At 45.2% G+C, this 21,296-nt stretch overlaps 1 protein-coding gene across 1 annotated transcript in view; it reads right to left on the reverse strand.

The window, feature by feature from the left end:
* Nucleotides 1-21,296, reverse strand: part of LOC144142492 (IDLSRF-like peptide) — a 196,013-nt gene that overhangs the window by 18,338 nt on the left and 156,379 nt on the right. The window lies entirely within an intron of this gene.

A 21,296-nucleotide genomic window follows, 5' to 3' on the forward strand; every position in this document is an offset into this window, starting at 1 on the left:
TTTCTATCTCCTCTCGAGCTTCAATTTTTATAATTATCCATCTATAATTGTAGTTACAGAACCCCACATTGTTAAAGGCCGCGGGATGTGATCTTAAAAACTCTGGGCGCGAAAATAGCCCCGAGAAGTTTCGTACTAGGTGGGCAAACAACAGGTGTCACACCAAGGGTGATAGGGTATCGAGGCCGGGGCATGTTCCATCCCTGAGTAGGTGATGAGCATTGCCGTGATCTTGACCTTTGCAACAGCAATCGAAGTTCGCTCTTCTGCGACCATTACAAGTTGTTGGCGAAGCCAGCCTGGAGTGTGCAGACCCAAGTGTAGCGGATACTGGTGTCACCTGTGGAATTGAGAAAGGGTTCAGTGTGGGGGGGACTTTACGGGTGTAAGTGTACTATAATGCTCATTAGTGATCTCGGAGGCGACAGACCCAGCTACTCTCGATCAAATATTGCCAACAAGTGGCATGTCAGGGAGCTACTTGATATTCCGGAGCTCTGGTCACAGCAAGGGTTTCAGAGAGCCATCAAATTTTGCAAAAGGCAACGTCACAAAGAGAAAAGGTTACTGCGCGTGAGAAATAGTAAGCCTTTAAAAAAATGTTCGTTTCCATGACGACGACTGACCGGTGATACTGGCGAATGGGCATTGGGGGAGGGAAGGATTGGGGAGGGGGTCTTGTCGGTGTGCGTATTCAAGTCATATGGCGCACAAACGTTCGCATGCAGCCCCAGGGCAAGCCTCTTAAGAGATCCACCAAGCGTATGAAATGAGTTGGTATGCAGGGAAGGGGGCTATACCTGCAGCACAGGAGTACATCTTTGAAGCCGGTTTTTAGCTCGACAAACACGGCCGTCTTGCTCCGGATCTTGAGGCGCGGGGAAGTTATTTTTCCAGAACTGCAAATAGCACACTTTTTCCACTGCATGAGTGCTCTAGACCGTAAAGTCAGCGGTGCCGAGAGCAATGCCGTCAGCCATTGAGAACCGCCCTGTTTAACTAATATTGTTACGGTGTTCATGGAACCAAAAAACGAAGCTAAAATGTGTGATTTCGGCCGCTGTACTCTGATCGTACAACTGATGAAGAAGGCGCTGGTTCCCTGCTGCCTGCTTGGCGTGCGCTGTATTGATGGGCGCTGCGGTGGCATTGTAAATATTGTACACATTTGTAAATATTGTATATATATTGTAAATACAGTATAGCTCTGTCTCCATATCGTAACAATGCCACGCAGGGCTAGGGATGAAGGGAGGATTCACAGTTCGGATCGCAAAGTTTACTACTGGCAAGCATAGTGTTTAAGAGAAGTTTTATCCTTTTCGCCGAAAAGAACGAATATGTTTTGGCGTGTTAACAGCGCGTTTGAACTTATACAATGGCGGTAAAAACCCTTTTGTATGTTATAGGGCTTGGAGTAGCGCAGTCAGTGTGGTACTGAACGCTCTGACAAACGGCACAGGGCAGGTTGCGCAGTGCAACTACTATCGGCTCCAATATAGACTTCCGCGAATTTTGACAATAGTTGCTGTCTGCGGTAACGCAGAGGTACTGTAGATGGAGGTGACCCTGTGTGTACTAGATGTCGCCACCATAGTGCGCCCAACTGTAAATCTCACGCTACTGCCATCTGCGAAAAGCCCGGCGATAACATGCTAATGGAATCTCGTGATTTTTAGGCCACAGGCCAGCAAGACCGGTTCAACAGACACGTTTCCTGTTCACTATGGAGTGGAACAGTTTAATGACTCAACTAATGGCCAGATACAGAAATTCCGTTCGTTGGCATGTAGCGGTGGTCAGCCTCAGTAGTTCTAGGTCAGCTAAGAACTCCTTATACTGTGAGCAGTGCAAAAAGATTAGTGCTGAATAGTCGAACGCATGTGTCGGTATTGTGTGCGCGATGTACTATTGAGGTTGACGTAGGTGAGTGTTTGATTCCTGTTGTACAGGGTACGGCTTGAGCGTCATCTGTCCTGGAATGGCCGGACTATCGCATTTTTTAGAGAAAGCTACACTACGCTACCTCGGGAAGCATTCGCGGGGTGACCAGTTTTGCCCTTGAGTACTACAGGTCAAACCACACCCCCTTCCGCAAGCGCCCGGCACGGAGCAGCGGCCCAATAACGGAAGAGGTAGGCGCCAGGGGAGAGGTGGGAAAGGAGACGTGCGCGGGATCCGTGCGCGGGACGTTACGGAGGAAGGCGCCGCCACGGTGATAAGCGCGCGCCACAAAGAAAGGCCTCGAGGCCACGTGCGGCGCAGAACTGTGTGCGATAGAGGAAGATGAACATCCAGCTGTGGTCCCTCGTACAGCGGCGAGGCTTAAACAGCGCCGTGAGGCGAAAAAGAGGAAAAACGTCACTGTTCCGTACAGATTCGCTACCTTCAAGTCTTAGCATTAGTCTGAGCTTTCTTTATTTTTGTGCACAACTGCTGTTGAGGTAGATCCCTAGTCGGCCGTCGGAGTAGGTATAGGTCCGTCGGCGTCGGGCCTTCTGGTTCCCCTTCGCGGCGTTTTACCGTGGGCTTGTGTAAGCCCCGTTGTATGGTGGGAGACCACGACACTTCACACCTGCTGTTAAAGTACGTTTGAGAGCCCATCGCTGTATGCAGCACACCAATGAAATTATAATAACAGGTGTCACACAGAATCTTGTGCTGATATTCAGGCCATTTGAATCACTGGCAACGATTTGCCTGATCAAAAGGCCGCCGCTGCTGCTGCTAAAATAGGAACGCAGTGGACATTACAACGGTACTCTACACTTCCATCGAGCCACACATCAGACACCATCTTCGTAAAACATGGCAAGAACACTGCAGTGGACAGACAGACAACAAACTACACGTAGTAAAACCCCACCTGGGACGATACACAACTAACGTGCATAACAGATTCAGTGAAGTCCCCTTAGCTAGATTACGGATAGGCCGCACGTATGCGAGACACTCCAACCTGCTGTCTGGCTCTTCGAGACACCTGTGCAGCAGGTGTGGAGAACACCAATCCTTAATTCACATTCGAATTCAACATAATGCACTGGACACAACACGACAAATTTTCGCCTGCTCTACAGGCAACAAATCTGGCTGCACCTATCGTATTTTTTGGGTGATGAAAATATGGCGCCCATGAAGCGTGTGTCTGAGTACGTATCAGAAGTCGAGTTTTTCAACCTCATTTCTTATCATGCATAATAAAAAAACTGGCCCTCTACAGCGGCCATCACCATCGCCCTTAATTCATTTTACAGGTATTTTAGGCTACAGGTTTTGTACCTAACGTTTCTTTTTTTAGCGCAAGCTGCATTACGCTACCTCGGGCAGTCTTCGTGGGGTGACCAGTTTTGTCCTTGAGCGCTAGAGGTCAAACCACACCCCTTCCGGAAGCGCCCGGCACGGAGCAGCGGCCCGTTAATGGGGACATACAGCCGAGGAGGGAAACGAGACGCGCTCGGAACCCGTACGGTGGATATGGTGGAGGAAGGCGAGGAGGCCACCACCGCAGGGATAAGCGCGCACCACGAAGGAAGGCCACGAGGCTACGTGCAGTGAAAGACCGTGTTGGGTAGAAGAAGAAGGCAGCATCCAGTTGTGGTCCCTCGTACAGTGACGAGGGCGAAGCAACACCGTGAGGCGAAAAAGAAGAAAAACTGTACTGTAGCGTATAGCTTCGCTACCTTCAAGTCTTGCACATTAGTGTTAGCTTCCTTTATTTTTTTCTTAGACGACTTCTGTTTGGCGCTTTTTGCCCCAGCTGACATTGAGTCATAATAATCCTATCATCATCATCAAGAGTCACGTGGACGGTAGCACGCTTGGTTTTTGTACAGTCATAAGGGGGGGGGGGGCATACAATGGCACCTCTTTTGCCATATTGTCTTGGATGGCATGTGTCTTGGATTGAATCGTGCGACTGTGACCTCTCAATGTCTCCAGCATTCTTTTCCCTTGGTGACGTTTTCTTACTTTCTTCATTACCATGACTCAGAGGCTTGGCCAATAGGGCTTTGTAGTGCTATTAACGGCAGTGTGGTACGATAGTCGTCGAATTACTACTTCTGCACTGAAATGCCAAAATTACTCCTGTAGAAGAGTACACGTCCCTAACATGGGTTTACAATTCGAGGCCTCAACCCCTGAAGTTCGTTCACCTTAAGTCAGCGAAAATCATCGTGCAGCTTTTCTACTGGCTAGTTATTGACAGTACACGTAAAAGGAGTGGCAGAAATTTAATATCAATGCTATTTCCTACACCCATCTATAGATCTCTTTCTGGCGGCCTAGGCGGCACTGATTTCTCTTTATAAAAAGGCATCTTTCTCTAAGTACGCAGGCTTTCTTGTTCAATCTTCCCAGTGCCACCTTGCCCGCTGAGAAATGACTCCGTACTAGGAGTATTTTTATGTCGTCTGTGAATTGTTGGCTTTGTGATGACCGGAAATAATTCAGCACTACCTTATGGACTGCAAAGATGCTATACTTATCTGAGGTATCCTTCAACAGGCACTGTAAAATTAGCTTGACTGGACAACCAACCGTCTGCGATACCTTGTAGCTATTTGCAGGGATGAGCCTTGTGGCTTGTTTTTTTTTTGGAAGGCCATACGTATTTTATTTTAAAAATGTTGAACGTGCGCTTTTATCAATAGTATCCTATAAGTTGTACATTATTGGAATAATGATTAACCTAAATGGTTACTGTAACAAAAATGATTCCACACCTTACTTCTATCCTGTTTTGCTTTTATGCACATCGTCATGTGCCTATTGATGTCATTTTTTTTTGTTTACGCCAGATTTCAGACTGCCGGCTTTATTGCATTTTATAAATATTGTAATATTTAAATATATATTGTATGTATCATTTGAATAGGTGTATTAAATATCATTAAAAAGCTGCGCTGGTGAAGGGATTCCGTGCGTTTCTCGCGCACCAATAGCCGCTGGTTCGAAGACCACCCAGGGCCAACTCAATTACAACTTCGTGTTTAGACGTTGACGCAAGAAATGTGGTATCATTATGAACGTTCATCAATCTTCTTTTTTAATTTTTCGCTCACACGTCCATTTCATGTACCATGCGCCGGCCATTTTGTGTGGCAAGGACATCGAAAGTTTTGAATGCTCCAGTAGGCCCCCGTTTCGAAATAATAAATCCAAACCTTGTGATGATTTCTACGTAAGCTCGAAGGCGTTTCTGGTACATAATACAGTATAGCCCACTTATAGTGAACCCGGTTTTAACGATATAGCGGCTATAACGAACAAATCTTCGTTTCCCGTTACCATTGGTATACATAGATTTTCTGTCCAGATATAGCGAAAAGCGGATATAACGAAGTGACTTCGGTTTCCCGTTGTGTTCGTTATAAGCGGGCCCGCCTGTAGCTCAGTATCGGTTGGCACAAGCGTGTTCCCCGCAACAGGAAACAAGGCTTGCCTCATTATTATCATCAACAAAATAAATTAAAACTTCGGCCTCGAAACAAAATTTCTCCAGCTGCGCAGTCTTGTCTCGCTCCAAACGCAACCACACACACACACAGCTAAAAAAGAAAACACGTTCAGCGTATACGAGGTAGGCCTCTAAACAAGACGGCAAAACAAATGATCCCCTGGTCAGCCATGTTTGTTATATATAGCAATCTGCCAAGTTAGAGGCGCCGCTATCAAATTGGATTGCAGCTCCCTTGCAGCTTCTGCTGTTAGGCAATAATGGCGAAGCGGCCCGCGGGCAATCTCGAAGAGCAATCTTCCTGATCGAAACCCCATTACTGCAGTGCCCAGGCGATACCAGTTACACGAGCCCTGCAGACACTACCTCCTTCGGAAGCACGCTTCTGCACCGCGTTTCACTAAAATATCTCTGCCCAAGGAAGTTTGCATTATTTATGTCAGCCGAGACCAAAATAGCGTCATGAACAGCAGCATCCGCTTCGCCCCACAAATGATGTGATTTGCTACGGGGAGTAAGGATTCCTCGGGCTTTCGCTGATCAAGGAGTTGTTGGTTTCTCCCGTCTCGGGGGAATGGTTTCTTTCCAAGTGTCAAATTTGGCCCAAACAAGAGCTCTTGAGAAAATCATGGCCTGTTTCAAAAATTTAACAACGCAGTGTAAGGAAATAACGACAAGGCATACTGGGAACTACTATTACTGACGCAGGCCAGGGTTTAGCCCACCGCAATGTCTTATCGTCTGTAAGAGGGTTGCTGGGATTGGCCGTTCACTTCGTTGTTACAGGGTTCCTTTTTTGTACAAATTTGTGGCTCAATAGCTCGCCTCATCTGTTTAAAGTTACAAATGCTTGGCGAGTCTTGGCGGGTCGCCGGAGGAAGAAAAAATAGGCCGAAATTGAGGCAGACGAGATTGTCCTCATACAACGAGTCCCTTCAAGAGGCCATGAAGACAAACTACAAGTTTCATTCATAAACGAAAGCTGGCTTTGTCCGAGTAAGAATGATACAAAGTTTATCCCAAACTTCAAAGAAATAATGCAGATATTAAAACAAACATACGAAGCAGTGTCGACTCACCATCCACTTTCCCTCAATTTTTTATGCGGTTAGGGAATGTTTGTGCGATTGGCGGCCACTGAAAAGAAAGATAACTGGGGGATTGTAGTGGGGCATATCACTTGAATGATCATGTACAGCTAACACACCGATAACTATGTTTTTATTCCTGCCATCTTTGGTGTCCCTGTTTCCACATTATGTCTCTGAAGCGCAGAATTGCAAGTTTTTCGACATCACGTTTTTCAGCGAACAAAGCACATTTCGTGGTTGCAATGGCGGTACGTGAGTTACGAAAGGCTTGTTATTTCAGTCTGAAGGAAGTAGAATTTTGTCTTCATGGCACATTTGTTATTTGTAGTAATAGAAAAGCATTATAGTTGACTCGGTAGGCTGAAAATTCGGTATCGTCAACACCGTAACTCACAGACGGCAGAAATGGCCAACGGGGCATAGAGAACACACGTCAAGTGAATGAGATGAAAGAAAGATTGGTTGAACTTGGGTTCGATGGTAATCGAACCCAGGGCCTACGGAGTTCAAGACGAACACGCATCACCAACGCCATGACAGCTCGATACCCATAATTTACTACAGGTGTACCAAGGGAGTGCGTTGTGTTCTTTGACTTAACCAAACGTGTGACAGGCACATACTAGGCATACATGAGTCATAGCAGCGTGCTATTTACTGGAGTAGCAATTAGACGAGAAGCTAAGACGCCTCCGCCGAATGTCGTACTTCCTCGGTGCTGCGAATGCAGGTGTGTGCCGGACTGCTATTAGGAATTGTTATGATCGGGTAGGTGACCCGAGATACTTAAGCTGACAGGGGATGTTGACGCTAATTAGCGCATTTTAGTCGCCAGCGGGCGATTTGATCCGTGCCGCGGACGACGGCTTAATCAAGAGAGAGGGCGCGTTAATGAAGAGAGATCATCTACCCTGCGTTAATACCACGCATACAACTCTTTGAGTGAAAGACCACGGCAGCATGACAAAGAAGGCGACTTTTCCAGCGCGTACAGTGGAATCGGTAATCGCCGATCTACGTGGCTCAGCCAGTCAGGTGTACCCCGTGCTGGGACAAAAGGTCTTCCCGTCGTAGCGGCGCCAAAGCCTTCTCCCCTCGTGGTCACGTGGAGAAGCATCCGGGATGGCTTCGAGCGAGGGTGGGGCCTATGTTTCTTGCACTGTGGGTTGCTGATTGGACCACACTTTTGGAGTTGAATTACCTGGGGGAATTCTAGGGACTTTTTCTGTGAACAAAAAAGGCGGTGTAGTGCTCCGCCGACTGTTGCTAGTTGTGCGATTCGATTGGAGACTCGGAATCCAAACCTGTATATATTAATGATGTAAATAGTTGTGCAAAGTCCCCTTCTTCAACAGCCTACCTCAGAGTTCTCATCAACGTTTGGGAACACCAGCCAGGCCAACGCCGCCTGTATTAACATTGCCTGACGCGTCGCGCGCTTTTCAATGGGAAGGGTAGGGACGCTTAGTTCAGGCACTGATCCACTATGTGGCGCGTTCCGGCGGACATCTCGCCTTACGTCACTGCTCGCGAGTCGCGAACGCTGCACCCACTTCTACGACGTGTGTCTGTCAGCTTGCCTGTTGGGCTTCAAGGGCCCTTTCGCTTACATCTTAGCCGCGACGGGGCGCTAGTTCTGTGGCGCACTGGGCATCTCGTTCAATGTGTCGCTCGCTTCATACTTGCGGCATTTTTCGAAAGATAAAGACGGAGGCGAACTGAAATAGTGTAAGAACATACTGATTGTCGGGTAGACATATAGCTAACAGAAAAAAGTTATTTTCTGCTGGGGCAGCCATTATTTTACTGATATTTTTTTTTCTGGAGTATTTAGAGAAGAAAAACTTGCGTGCGCGTTTTTTGTTCAGGCGCTCGCTCCTACGATTACTTTACAATAATATCACGTGCTTGTAAACTTCAGAAAATTATAGGAAACAAAAGGATAAGCAGCTGGGATCTCGCCACGCTGTCCGGGTGCTTCTACAGTACAGTCCTCAATTTTAGAAGTGCGTACCGATGCGGAGTGCGAACAGCGGGGTCAAAACAATACCTAAATGCGGAGGGGATAGAGGTGGGATGCCCCACTCAGAAAATTTCAGCGCCAGTGATCCGAGTAGATAAGCGCGCAAAGCCGGCATCAGCCTGCTGCAGCGCAAGGGATTTTGCTTCGTGACAAAGGAAGTTTTATCAGTGACAGACAAAGAGAGACAGGCATGGTGAAAAACAAGAAGGCGTAGGAGCGCCGCCTCGGGAACGCTAAACAAACTTTCCACTATTTTGCATAGTTTCCGAGAAGCGGCGCTGGCTGGCGGACACGAAAGCACGCTGGAAGGCTACGGAGCGGGGAAGGGTAGGATAGAGCAACAGGAGAGTGGCTGTTTGGCCATTTTTCGCTCACGCGTTAGGCACTGTTTATACAGGCGGCGTTGGCCAGGCTTACCAAAATGGAATACCGAACCAGGATCCACAACAGCCTCACGTTACGTTTGGAGGTTTTAGTTCGTCAGCCAGTACCTGCAGCTTTACGCACCAGCTTAACATTGCTTGGCACGTCGCAAATTTCGACGTTACGTCTACCCAACGTCAAGTCTAGGATTAGGCAAACTATCTGATTGGCCAAGTATGCCATCTATGGTGACGAAAAAAACATTTAGAGGCGTTCCACTACTGCGAAGGTGGAACACCAGCGAAGGTGTATTGGTGGATAAAAATATTGAGTTTTGTAGCCTGACTTTGTACATTGATCGAACAAACAGATAAAGAGAACTTCCTTAGGGTTAGTTCACAATTATTTATCATTTTATTTGTTTCGCAGCAGCTTCTGCACAACAAGAGTTACAGCCGTTTTTTTGAAACAGTATTTTCTCCTCAGATGGCTATGTATTGAAAACAGAAGAGATTCTCTAACGTTGGATTCTTTAACGTCTCTAAGACACGTAACTGAAACTTGGCGCAATGAAAGAGTCGTCTTATATAGCGACCGATTTCAGTACAGTTTTTTCCCAAGGTATCTATATTATATTAACAGCTACAGAGAATTTTACACCAACTCTGGAGGGAGCGAGCGCGATTTTTCGTCTACGCCACCCGAGAAACGCCCGCAGTTGTTTAGAACGTAGGGTAAGATAGCTTCGCTGCAAAAGAAAATGGGAAATGAAGTGGGTGTTTGCGATAAGAAACGGGATTGTGAGGTGCGCCGTGCACCAAGGCCGACTAGACACGGTTGATGGCAACAATGATGCCACAGTTGTTGATGACTACACTACAACATATTTTAGGTACGTGCTAAAACTAGGTGGTACCAGCTTATGGTGTTTGCCATAAAGGACGGGTGTTGCGGACCCGTCAGAAGAGGTATGGGCTGTCTTAAAGGGACCGTGCAACACTTTTTAGAAGTTTTTTCAAATCTTACATTATTGCAGAACGTAGTCACCAAACATATTCAGTACTTAGATTAGGGAGTCGCAAGGTACCTCAGCCAGAATTTACTGCTCTATGCACATCAGATAACTTGGGAACTCGCTCAAAAGATTTCCCTCTCTTTCCCGGTCTTGATGTTATTCGGCTCGAATTACGTCATTGAGGCCATGTGGCAGCTGTTGACCGGCTTTCCTTCAGTTCAAGCAGATATGAAGCTGAGGAGAAAGCACTGAGTGTAATTTACGTCCACGGCTCGTCCCTTCTGAATACTACAAAAACGGGCCGTCTACTTGGAAAAACGTCTCGAAGCAAGAACGGTATCAGCTGTGTCGTCCATCGGAACGGTTTCTAACCAACCAGTGAACCAATAGAACGTGGTCAAAATGTAGCCGGAAATACACACCGATAATATATTTAGACAGCGCCCGTTTCAAGGAAAGTAAACAGGCACTCTCGCTTTTTTGTGTATTCTCCATACTAAAATGCGACTGAAAGCTCAGAGCCAATGGGATGAAAGGCGGTCTTACGCAAATATTCGTGGAAAGGCACTGTGGACTTTCCCTTTAACTTCCAGAGCCTGAATATCAAGCGAATGTATGCGTAGTATGTTTTGGAAGTTATTTATAGGAGGGCGCTTTTTCTCTAAATGAGTACGGAATGTTTACATTCAGCTGGGTTCTGCTGCGCTTTATCCTACCTCAAAAGCTGCACTGAGCTTCGGAACCATCTTTCGTAAGACGTGGAGGCTTTCGGCAACGTAATGTTTTATTCAGGTGACCTTGTTTCGCTGTTACAACAGCGGCAATTCTTTTTTTTTTGTTTAGCTCAAAGCCCACAGAAAGAAGGTAGAAAATTTACTCCGGGGACCAGTGCTGCACTTCCTGGGCATTACGCTTATTGGAACGATGGCCTTAAGATCTCTACGTGGCAAAAACGAACACGAAAAAGAAAAAAAGAATAAAATAAAAAATAAGAGGTAAAATGGCGTTTTTCGTTCAGGCTGAGTGTTTCAATCTCACCAAATCTGATGTTGCAGTTACCTTGAACCGTTTTTTCTTTCTTTTTTTTTTCCTTGATTGGTGGTGTTGCCTTGATTAATCACTAATAAAACAGTGCCGTCGTTTTGAAACAGATAAATCTACTAGTTTTATCTGAATATACGCCCGAAAAGGCTTTCGTCGCACCAGGTACAAAGCCGTTTTCAAGGTTTTAATTCAGTCGTTTCTGATTTTGCAATTAACGCTTCATTACGACAACAATGGGTTTCCTAGCAAGTACAGGAGCGTGTTTTCAAGATGTTAAAAAAGTTAGGCAACATAAGCTTATGAATGCAATGCAGCTTTAGTTCAATTTTGATCTGCATTTTCTTATCCGGGTGTATGTAATTTTGAACCGAACTTTTTTATGGACTTTGCATATTTGTGACCGTACCTGACAGGATTCCCGAAAGGGCAGTTTCAAATGAACATTTTCAGAGAAGGCACAATTTGCTCTGTATTTCCAGAGCATGTTTATTTGTATAGTGTGAAATTTTATAGGCAGTGAAATACCGCACCTGCTATACGCAGAGCTTGACAACACAGAATAGCCTTTTCACATTCAGGCTCAACTGCGGAACAAACAATAAAAACTGGCTCTGTATTTTTGCTCTCGCAAAATTATGGGAGTGGAGGGAAATCGAGGGTGGGACGTAAACTAAAGAATGACGTCTGGCTGGCTAGCCTGAGTTGGGGAAGGAAATAAAAACGATGACAACTTTACAACGCAGAAGACAAAAACCTATGTTTATCAATAATTATGTATTCCTCCTGTCGGGTGATATAGACCTTCTCCGAAGATGGCAAAGTTGCATGCCACTTGCCTCAGTACTCGAACCAGCGTGAATCCAGGACTTATTATAATGGCCCGTAGCGTGCACTGAGGGAGACCTAGGCATACGAGAAGTGTTTGACCTTGTATACTGGCATAGAAATGCTTTTGCGCAAGTGTTGGACCACAAAATCATCCCCGATGGTCGTGAAATGTTGGTGGTACAGCTGAAGCATTTGTATCGAATCAAAGCGCTTGATCACTTGTCGCTCAGAAAGTTAAAAATGCGGACAGTAAGTTCAATCTTCAGGAACGATACGTGATGTCCCGATGACAGAACTACGTCGGTGATGCCACTCGTGCGCCTTGTTGTAGCGAATTGGCTAAGAACTGGTGGAAACGCATATACATTAGTATAGCTTGCCTGTAAACACCATTGGTGTTCAAATTCTTATTGTAGACATCTATTTCGAAGGAATGAGTTTGTGAAGAACGCATATTTTTGTAGCCGCGCACGTTGCAGGAGACTGGTTTTCAATGACTCCCGGACGTATATATTGCGTGCAAAAATGGAAAGCTTGGATATTTGAAGCAAAATGTGAACGCTACTGATGGGGAAAACATAGACGAGGGAAGGAGCAAACATTTCTCTTAGAGGCACTCAATGATTGACGTAAAGAGGTTGGGAAGCCCCATGCCAGAACAAGCTCCTCTTGTTTAGAACCCTCCGTATCTTTCGAATGGTGCGACGGCCAATTGGGATATATGAAAGAGCTCTAAGAATAGTTTCATGATGCAGTATTATAGGCGCCCTGTACCGCGAGTAAAGAAGCAGCGGATGGAGGTTTGCGGAGTTTTGTGCTCCAGCGATTTCGCAACGTCAATGGCAATTTCTACGTAGTATCGGCAACGCCCGAAGCCAGCTTTAATGCTCGAATCTTTCCAGTACGACTTGCCCGGATTTACGACGACAAGCAAGCACTCCTCTGATTAGCGAAGATTTCCTCTCATTACATCATTTTCGTTTTCCTATTTTTTATCTCGGTTACTTTTCTCGTTACACGTCCGCAATTTCATCGCTACGCAAAGGAGTCATGAGTCGGATTTTACATTTCTAATCGGCTAATTGCTCTTATGTAATTAGCATGCTGCAGTCAGTCACGTAGGCTTCAATAGTTATCTCCAACAAACGGTTTAAGGTCGAAGGCCAAAACGCATTCACTGCCTCTACGTTTATCATTTACTCTATTCGCCCATTCCTCCTCTGTTAATATGGCTCGTCGGTATCCGCATCAGTATCGCCAAGAAAAGAAGACGATTAGTAGAAATTTACTTTCTTACTCGCATATTTTTCCGCCTCTGTAATTAGCATGCTCCGCTTTCTCATTTAACCCTCAGTTCATATCTCCTAGTACATACGATAGAAGCAGTACACGCGATCTAGGGAGGTATTCTCAAACAAAAAACCGTAAAGGAAAAATGGAGTTCGTGTTGGGCTCGGTTTGCGTGCTCGCCTCCCATTCCAGAAACCCCTTGGTGGAATCCCACCGAAATTATTGTTTGCTCAATGTTTCCTTTTAGCTTAATACCTCTGTTTTATTCATTGGCCCTTTGTTCATTTTGTGTGGTGTCGTCCGTCAATCGGTTTGGTCGGCCGCCTTTGTGCGAGGAAGGCAGATATTGGACCTACCGAGTGACCAATGTTTTCACATAAAAGCAATATTATACTGAGTAGAGACTTGCCATGCTTTGGCAAGGGAACAAAGCTGCTGGTCTTGGCGACTTCGAGAATCAGGTCACGCACCCATGACTGACTGAGCCGAGAACAAAGTGGTCGTTTGTAGTATTGAATGGGGTTACATAGGGCGCAATAAGTAACGTCTGCTGGGCCGCCTCTCTTGAAAGTGTTTTGTGAGCCTTACTCTCCCGAAACGTGCACGTAACCGGGCCCCCGACTCTAATGCTTCTTATGGTGCCACAAAGGAGAAGGTATAGATTTCTGACGACGCCTTATGCTCATCGTTGTTTAAGTCTTTATAAAAGGAACATCAAGTCATACAAATATATATAGAGAGCAAAAGCTCGTTAATTAGAACTCAAAGGGGACCATAAAGTTGTTCGTATTAAGCGGAGTTCGAATTAGCGGGCGGGCGCTAGAATGAATAGAAATCGCGCCACACTGCGCGGGCAGACCACAAAGAAGCCACCTCTGGACTCGCTATCACGATTTAGGCGCTACTACACGCTTGTGGCAGGGGATTTCGAAAATAATGTTTCGTAAATAATAATGGCATGCGCTATAGCACTGGCGCAGGTGGCGCGGCGCCCTCTGTAGAAGTGAAATAAGCTGTTGCAGGAGCCTAGCGCGCCACGCTGTTGTTTTTCTGTTTTGTTGCTTTGCATCTCTGGAAAATTTGGTTCGGTTTGGCTTTGCAGCACATTGAAATTACTCTGGGCCGACTTCTTCTGCGAGGAGCGATGGAAACCAGGGTATCATAGTTCGAATTAACCGTTCTGGATACCGACGAGTTCGAATTAACGGGAGTTTATCCCTATTGAAATATACAGGGCTGTGACTGGACAAGTGCCTGAGTTCGAATTAACCGGAAGTTGGAATTAACCGAGTTCAAATTAACAAGTTTTTACTGTATCAGGTATATTTTATATATCTCAGATATTTTAAAATGTAGATTTTAAATATAGTTTAAAATATATTTAAAATAAATTTTAATATATATTTCCAGTGATTGTAAACTCCCCTCCATCCTCGAAAGACGTCTTCTTAAGCGAAATACAATAATAAATGGCAAAAATGACGGGGGATGCTTCGAACGTTCTAGGAATATCAAGGCGAAAGCCTAGTTAGAACTTCTGATGATATGCTCTTGATCGTTCCGTTGAATTTTGCGGCCGCGCCAGTCACCCACTTGACCATTCCGCTCGACCGCACTCTACGAAGCAGGTTCAGCTCCCTCACCTACTGCTGATCTGCTGTTAAGATTTATGTTGAAGTTTTGGGCTGCGCCCGTTACCACTTGACCAGCCCCCTTGACAGATAGCGCCTTCCGAAGAATCCTTCCGATCTCTCGCCATCGCCGGAAGCATCAGCTCGTTCCGCTCGCAAGGAGTGAGCGGGAGCATCCTCTAGTACGGATTCTTGGGCAAGTTGGTGTGGCGATCTTGATGAATTCATAGCGCAAAAAAGGACGAGGACATAGAGAGAACACACAACACAGCGCTAACCTGAGTTGGAAGTTAGCGCTGTGTTGTGTGTTCTCTCTATGTCCTCGTCCTTTTTTGCGCTATGAATTCATCAAGGGAGCATCCTGTTGGCCCTCGTCGGCACATTCCCCTCTCAAGGCGACCTGTATCGCACGTGTTGCAGCGGCCTATCCTCCTATGGCGCAGGCTTTTCGCTAGACTGGCGTCCGTGGCGCCGGCTTTTCTTCGAACCCTAGTTTGATTTTGTTGCGATTCACCGCGCCGCTGTGCTCCAAGCTTCGTGCAGTGCTATGGTGCTTTGTGGCAGAGCCTACCACCACTTGCGCCTTCTGTGTGGGGGTCTCTTTGTCGGTGACTCAAGCTTGCAGCGACAGCCATCGCATCATCAAGTTTAGGTATGACCCGGCGTGGCGGACACCGCAGTGACCTCCTCTCTCCCTTCTCTCCAACTCAGCGTGCGCCACTTCTACCGACCCCTCACGAATTGTGAAAAGATTGTTGTGTGTGTCTGTACCATGTTCGCGCCGTGTGCGAAAAGCAGGAAGAGAACTTGTTTGACTGTTGGCGCTTTGGACATAAAATACGGGGCCCCAAGCACAGAAGTTGATTTGTTTTGGAGCAGCGAATGAATGCTGTCACTCTGCTCGAGCTCTGTCCTGTAACCTTGCCCGTAAGGGCATTGTTCGTTTCTTGCTTCGGCTCATCTCTAGCCATGCAGTAAGCCAGTTACGTTTGGCTTCGGCTTCTTGTCGGCGTCACCTGACAGGAACATTTGCTGGCCGCTCTTCACCACACTACCTCACATGACGGAGGTGACGGAGCCCGGTGCTGGGACGCCTTCCCGTCAATAACACCCTCCTCCCGGACTGCTGTTTCTCTTTCCTCGCGTGCCATCCCGGGCTCACGCTCCGATGCTCGTAAAACTTCATCATTTTTGGAGAAATATGTGTCCCTCACAGTGATTTTTGTATCTCGCGTCTTCCATGAAACATAACAACCTAAGGCTCCCGCACAAAATAGTTTCAATTTTGCGCTACGTGATATCCGCAGTGATGTATTGGGGAAATCCGAAAATATGTTATCGATGCCTTAACTCTATATTTGCGCACAAGTTCTGCGATTATAGAGAACCAGAAAAACCACTCTAAACCCACAATTGTTTGTTGGTGGTGGCACTGGTCGTCGGCGGTCAATGGCCCAAACAAGTCTCTGCGATGTCACGTGGACCCGGCGAGAAAGTGTTTTCTCAGGCACCACCTCTTCGGTTGCCTAACATACAGCTTAGATCCCTGAAAGTTTGGTTAAAATAGGCCTGGCTGTTATTAAGATAAAGCATTCCTTCGGATGAACTAAACGTGTTTAGTCTTAGCAGCCATTTTAAACCTATAACCTTAGGAACAACTGCGAAAGAAAGCTTTCCGATTTTCTACAAAAAGATCACGTTCTTCCCTCAGTTGTCCTGAATTTTTTTCGGGAAATATTTTTTCGAGTACCTAGTACATATTGTGGTTCTTCCAAGTCCGCTTTGCGGAAAAGCTAGCCGGGACAAACAACATCCGCTGCTACAAATGATTCAAATTATGCATCGGTAATCGACACGACCCTGTCTTTTTACGTGACGGGACGTACGTACCATGCCGTAGTGTCCGAATCACTAATTCCGTGAGCGCAACATGGCGTCACTTCCGTTCATGACGTCACATATATAGTGTTTTCATGTAGGAATTTGCAAAACTCCCAATTTGCACCATGCATTGAAAGCAGTCTGCGGTAAGCCCCTTGCACTGAAGGAAATGTTGCGGAAACAGCGGCAACCGGATTACCCTGCCATCTGTGGATAAAGAAATGAAGTCATGCTCAACTGCTGGCTGCCGGTGCCGCTAGACATATAAAAAATGCCATAAAATATTACTGTGACCTAATTTAATGTTTCTAAACTGGAAAAAGCAAGTGTTATTTAATAAGTCAGCTATTTAAAAGTACATACTTTGCAAGTTGAGTTTTTTCATTATAAATGGTGTGCCAATAACCTTGCCCTTCATTTACAACGAAGCATGGGTGCTCGCATGGCCGGGATGCTGAAGCCAAGTTTCGGAACTGTTGTATTTCAAGAACTCGGGTCACGTCATCATACGGTGACGTCATTACCCGTGGAGCCGGAGCAGTGCATGGCACTGGCAATGCCCGCACAGCGTGCATTAAACCACCTGTGCGGGCAAAAAATATATATCCTGTGGCCGATAAAGACTTTAGACTAGCGGAATGTTGCTTACTGAAGTTGTGGTTATCTATAAACTGCACTACACCCTCATTATACCGCAGTTCCTTTGCTTGAAGCCTTTCTGCTACTCGAAGTGTTTTATGGTCACTAAAGCAGTCAACACAGAGGAAGTCATTCTCTTTTTAAACTAAGAATCACTTTAAATAACCCAGTTTTATATCCGTAGAACTTGGTTGTTACGACGGTTTACTATATTTATTGAAATGCCACACAGCTTGATTTGTCATTCCCGCTTTAGTCGATGTAGTTCCTACATTTCTGCCCAAAAAGTTGGTCACAAAATGAGAGGGTCGCTGAAGCCGAAAGTGGAGTTGTTCGCGCGGCAGACGCTATGAACAGCAGCTGCGTGCTATCGATTTCCCAGATAGGAGGTGCAACCACTCTGTGCAACCCTTCTTACTTGTTTTACTTGTGGAGCATAAACTTCTTCCGCTTCTTAGCTGAAGTGGTTGCAACTGGTGTTGTCACACGTTTCCAGTTTTAGCAAGAACCTGAGACGGCAACGTTTGCGTCATTTGTGTAGGTGGTGGTTAAAAGTTGGTCGCTGTAGACCGACGCTTGTTTAAGAATCGAATAACACGCTTGTTGACGAGAGCGCAGATGGGCGCTGTATATAGTTTCTTTCGTAGAGGGAATGATATTTCTGAAGTTAGTTTGCAGAAAGAAAACAAACTAAAAAGAACTTCTTTAAAAAATGCCACTGCCGGGTAGGGCCACAGGCGCGTTGGACAAATCTCCCAAAATTGCAAACATGTACCTCTATTGTTGATATCGCCACTCCCTTTTTTCTACCGAGACTGCATACTTTTAAAGGAGTTACAATATTTTTTGGTTTGCTCAAAGCATTCTTTGCAATAAAAGTTACAAACTTCACACATGTACAAAAATTTACAAACCGTCCGGTCCTTTTTTCTGCATTTTTGCCAGCTACGCAGTTTAATTCTTAGTATTATTTGTCCAGCATTCTTTATTCCTGATGCCGACTTCAGTTTACGTGGAAACAATGTTGAAATTTGAAAATTGCAGTGTGTTATAGGTCATTCGGGGGTTTTGGTGCAATTTGACCAGTATAAAGGAAAAGGCTGTCTTGGATTTTTTTCAAACATTCGCAAATAGAAGCCAACCTTGTTATTCGCACTGTTTGCCTTGCTTGCATATTGCATTATTTCTGTAGTTTTTTTGGTTGGAAAGCAGGAAATATTGCCTTGTTGCTTGTATTGCGTTGATATATAAAAAATGGCTTCCAACAAACTTTTAACGTCACCGTAAAACGAGAAATGGCCGGTACAAACTTGTCCGCCCTATAAGTCCTGAGAAAATAACGACTATACCAGGTATCATGGCGCTCGCTGCCTTCGCAGTGATGACAAGGGCTGTCGCGTTTCAGTTTCAGTTTATTTATTGCGTTATAAGCATTACACAAGGTAATGAGAAAAAAAAGTTCGGAACAGCTTGGCGGGCTGTGATTACTCTTAGGCAGTTTCGGCAAACAGGGCAGTAGGCATGTGCACAGTAAACACCAGAAATACAAAAAGTGAAATAATAGGAAAGATACAACAAAATGGCTACATTTCGGCGCACATTTCTGAAATAAATGTTGGTTAGGTCAATGTTAGAACAGCGCAAGTCATTAAACATAGTAGGAAGACAGTACTTAAGCATTTTTTTTTTCATAATTTGTGCGACACCTGGCGACCTTCTATAATTAAGGGTGGCGGGTATTAAAAGAGAGGGTGGTTCGCGCTAATTTCGCTGGCTTTTTTATGGGCGTGTCCTTCTTGTTTAGCTGTACTTCAAAAAAGGGGGAAAGCTTAAAGCGGTATAAATGTTTGATCTTTATGACATTTTTTTTCATAACAAGTTATCTGGTGTAAGCAGGGTACGGAACATTGCATACTATGCGTAACCCTCTTTTTTTTTCAGTAACAAGAGTTTGAGGACATTTCCCAGAGTGGTTGTGTCCCGAACAAGGGCGCTATAACTAATTAATAAAGAGAATAATGAGTCATAGATTAGGATATTAACAAATTTTGGTAAAACGGTGCAGTGACACCAAAGTTCCATTACGCGTGATAGTATAGAGCCAAGGTAACTAACATGATATTCCCAAGTCATGTGTTGAGAACAGTGAAACCAATTGTTTTATGTGAAGGAACAATTTCTATTTTTGTGTTTCCAAGTAAAACAGACGGGTGGTCAAACACCTGATGGTATGGGTGAATAAGGATTGCTTTTGGTTTGCGAACATTAACCTTCGAGTTATTATTTTTGGCCAATTCCGCAATAGAAGCAAAAGTTCAATTTGCACGATTGGCCACAATTCTACCCGAGTCACGGGAGAAAAACAGACTAGCTTCATCCACATAAATGATGCGCTTAGTAGACTAGTTTATATGTAAAATTTCTTTGATATAAATATCGAAAAGAAATGATCCCAGTATGCTCCCTTGGGGTACCACTAATTTTACTGGCATTATATTGGAGGAACATGTGAAAGGTTAGACAAAGGAAGGGACGTCCAGGGAAAGGTTTGCCCCACTGGTTTCGTGCTTATTTTATGGCTGAAGGTATCGAAAAAGAGAATAAATTATTCCTGTATAATTTCTGCGGGAAAAATTTGTAACCAAGTGATGGGCCTTTTGTTTTCCGGAGGAAACACTTGTCAAAGAGTATGGGCCCGTTTCCAATACACAAGGGCCATTATGTATTGCAAGGCTGCAGAAAATTTTTAAACAGCTGGAATTCTTTACCAGTGTATAAATATTGACAAAGACATTTTCATGCTTCGTCCGCATCACAAAAACGGCCGCCGGGAGGCGGTGATCGAACATGCACCCGTGCTAGCGGCTTAGTCACGTAACCACTCCTGCGGATGACGCTGGTCAGGTGTTCGATTTTTTAAGCGAGGTATGAAATGCAACCAGCAGGCATGTTTTAAGATCTGGCTGTACCACTTTGCGCAGTGTAGCAATCGTGCGGCCTGATTGCTCCTGTTCAGTCACAGCCACAAAAGCGCAAAGTAGGTGTTTTATATGAACTGCAAAATGCCGGAAGTGTGTCAATTCTTTCGCTCAGCTTCGCTCTCCGCACACACGACCAGCAGTGACATACCGTTGTAACTTTGGTTTGTAAACCTTTCCCTATGTTCAAGCGTTGATATTGTGGGGTGTGGTTGATTGAAAGAGGGAAAAGGCGTTAGAGGTAAAGAATTTGATCGTGCAAGAAGTTGGTCTTGCGGGCCCTTACAATGAGTCCAAAATTACACCGACTGCGCATTAGCAATACCAGGTGGTCGAACCGTTTAGTCGTTAACCGGTAACCGTTATAATTTTTCGTTTCGTTTTGGTTCCGGCTCAGAGTGATTAAAAAAGAGTGATTCCGGCTCAGAGTGATTAAATGGTCGGATTTCGGTTTCGTTCCAACGAAAGTACCGGTTCGGTTCCGGTTCGACACATAAATACCTTCTTTCTCTCTCGCATTGTTTTGTATGACAGGGCAACAACTATGCTTGCTGGTAAAAAGATACCAGAAAAAGAAATAACCGAAACTACAGAACGGTGCGAGGGATAAGTACCGTTGTGTATTGCTAGACCGCAGTTGCATGTGGCACTAGTTTCGTGCAGTTGTTCTGCGCAGTGTCTGCCTGAAATTTCCTTCAAAACATGGTAATTGTATAAGAGGCTCAATTACGCAATAGTAAAGTATAGAGAAAAGTTGCGGCTAGAGGACTTTGGAGGAGATTACAAGATTTATAACCTCGGGAGAGATTTCCGGAAGCGTTTGTTCGCGTGCCTTGTCGACCTTATGTGTGGGTTAGTTTTTTTCCGGAGAGTATCTACACATATTAAATTCGGGCCTTAAATGCTTTTCTCTGATGTATGCGATTGTTTTTCTGTTGTTCTAGCCAGTAGCGAGTAGCGAGCAAGTCGAGGTTTCGTGCAGGGAATATAAGGATACATTTTAAGTGTAAGTATCAACGTGGTGGCTTTTGCGTGTTGTAAGGCCCTCGCGA

Source organism: Haemaphysalis longicornis, unplaced genomic scaffold (genome assembly GCF_048455015.1).
Source record: "Haemaphysalis longicornis isolate Haplotype H1 unplaced genomic scaffold, Haemaphysalis longicornis Haplotype H1 scaffold_6, whole genome shotgun sequence".
Classification (NCBI taxonomy): Eukaryota; Metazoa; Arthropoda; class Arachnida; order Ixodida; family Ixodidae; genus Haemaphysalis; species Haemaphysalis longicornis.